The sequence below is a fragment of the Stegostoma tigrinum genome, chromosome 19 (genome assembly GCF_030684315.1).
Source record: "Stegostoma tigrinum isolate sSteTig4 chromosome 19, sSteTig4.hap1, whole genome shotgun sequence".
Lineage (NCBI taxonomy): Eukaryota > Metazoa > Chordata > Chondrichthyes > Orectolobiformes > Stegostomatidae > Stegostoma > Stegostoma tigrinum.
This window is the reverse complement of record NC_081372.1, coordinates 6733382-6735631: the sequence shown is the minus strand read 5'-3', so window position 1 is coordinate 6735631 and position 2250 is coordinate 6733382. Positions and strand designations below refer to the sequence as shown.

At 40.3% G+C, this 2250-nt stretch overlaps 1 protein-coding gene across 1 annotated transcript in view; it reads left to right on the top strand.

Annotated features, from left to right (window-relative positions):
• Positions 1–357: 357 nt before the first annotated feature.
• The window catches only part of asip1 (agouti signaling protein 1), a 107413-nt gene continuing 105520 nt past the window's right edge, over positions 358–2250 (top strand). Inside the window, exons 1-2 of the mRNA XM_059652717.1 lie at positions 358–647; positions 1165–1245. The gene's annotated coding sequence lies outside the window, so the exon portion shown is untranslated. The remainder of the gene's footprint in view (positions 648–1164; positions 1246–2250) is intronic.

Below are 2250 nucleotides of genomic sequence, written 5' to 3'. Positions count from 1 at the left end.
CTGGGGAATCCAATATAACAAAGTGTGAAGCTGGATGAACACAGCAGGCCAAGCAGCATCTTAGGAGCACAAAAGCTGACGTTTCGGGCCTAGATCCAGGAAAAGAATGAACTTTTTTTAAAGTGATAGAATCATCACATTGAACAATGGAGAAAGATGTTTGTCATCAGCCCAGCAGATGGGGCATGTGTGTAGTATGATTTGGATGGCTGATTGGTTTGTGCAATAGCGACTAGTCATGTGCAAAGGTTGTTAGCATGATGATAACTTCCTCTTTGGTTCCTGCGGACAATTTAGTAAGAAATTTTAAGCTGCAGGAAGAACAGGTGATGTGTGTGTGTGTGTGTGTGTGTGTGTGTGTGTACACGTGTGTGTGTGTACATGCCTCTTTCTCGCTCTACTGTAAAAACACATGAAGCCTGAATAAAGTCAGTTACTTTTTACTATTGGCTGCTGTAAGCAACCAGTGACTAAAAAACTGTGCTAATATTGTACCAATCATCCTGTGCCTTCTTTGCACGGGTAAAATCACCTGGAGAAAGGAGATTCAAAAACATAAAGTCTTGGGAGCAGAAGAAACATCTCAATGGACCCTGTGGACAAAGCTATTGATCAGCATCTCCCACTTTTCCTATTCTAAAACTGAGGTTTGTTTTTAATTGTCTGTATTTGTCTGTGTATAGAGGTTTTAAAAGTGGATTAGAGTTTTTCCTAGTAGAACTGTATGTTAATAATTCATAGCTGTTTAGTCATGATTAGAATGCATTTATTTTTAAATTAAGTACAGGAACGCAGTCAATGTTTCTTTTAATTTATTTCTAACAGATAGGTAAATTGGGGAGCTTGTGTGCTTTGAGTAAATCATTAATATTTGTCGCAATCCTGAGAGTTCTGCAGCTTGAGAATTGGTGCAATTTCCCAAGCAAGTCCTAACAAATGGTGGGAATGTTATTGCTGCTGGACATGCAATCTGGAAACCTACATAATGCAATGGAGGCCCACCTATAAATCGCGAGATGGAATGGCAAATTTTGAATTCAAGGTTTAAAAAATAATTTGGAATCAAAGGTGCAACACGGACCATGATTCCATTGGCAATTGTTGTAAAAACCCGTCGGCTCATGAAAGGAATTGTACCAAGAGTTTTATTTTATTCATTCACAGGATGAGAACAGTATTGGCTGGCATTTACTGGCCATCCCTAATTGCATGAGGACATCTGGAGTCACACGTAGGCAAAACCAGGTAAATAAAGCAGTTTCTTTTCATTAAAGGTCATTAATGAACAAGATTGATATTTTTCCCCCCAATAATTAACAAGGGTTTCATGGTCAGCATTAAACTCTTCATTTCAGACTTGTTATTGATTTCAAATTCCACCATTTGCCATAGTGGGATTCTATCACAGTTCCTGAGTTTCTGCAGTAATACTTGAGCAATAACACCACTAGGCCATCAGCTCCCCTGACATTGACTCTAAATCCCATGAAGTCTTATTGCATACGGTCAAACACAGGCAGGGAAACCTCCTGCTGATTATCATTCAACCATTCAACTTGTCAGCTGATGAATCCATGTTCAACATTTCTTGGACAAAGGTACTGTGGGCCATCCACAGCAGCAGAATTGCACTCCAACACAATCTGTAACCTCATGGCCTGACATATCTCCCACTCAACCATTACCATCAAGCCAGGGGATGAACCTTGGTTCAGTGGAGAGTGCAGGAGGGCATATCAGGAACAGCACCAAGCATACCTAAAAATGAGATGGCAACCTGGTGAAGCTATCAGATAGGATTACTTGCATGCCAAACAGCATAAGCAGCAAGTGATAGACAGAGCTAAGCTATTCCACATCAATAAATCAAATCTAAGCACTGCAGTCCTGCCAGATCCAGTTGTGAATGGTGGTGGACAATTAAATAATTCACTGGAGGAGACGGCTTCACAAATAACCATCCTCGATGACAGAAGAACCTGATACACCAGTGCAAAAGATAAGGCTGAAACATTTTCCTCAATCTTCAACCAGAATGCGAAGGAGATGATCAATCCCAACCTTCTCTAGTGCTATTAGTCATGAGCCAATTTGATTAACTCCACATGATATCAATAAATGGTTCGAGGACCTGGACAACTGCAAAATCTTTGGGCCCGGACAACATTCCAGCAATAATACTGAAGACATGTATTATGGACCAGACCAGATACCTTCAAAACATATTAAGAGGATAGACTAGATCCTAAC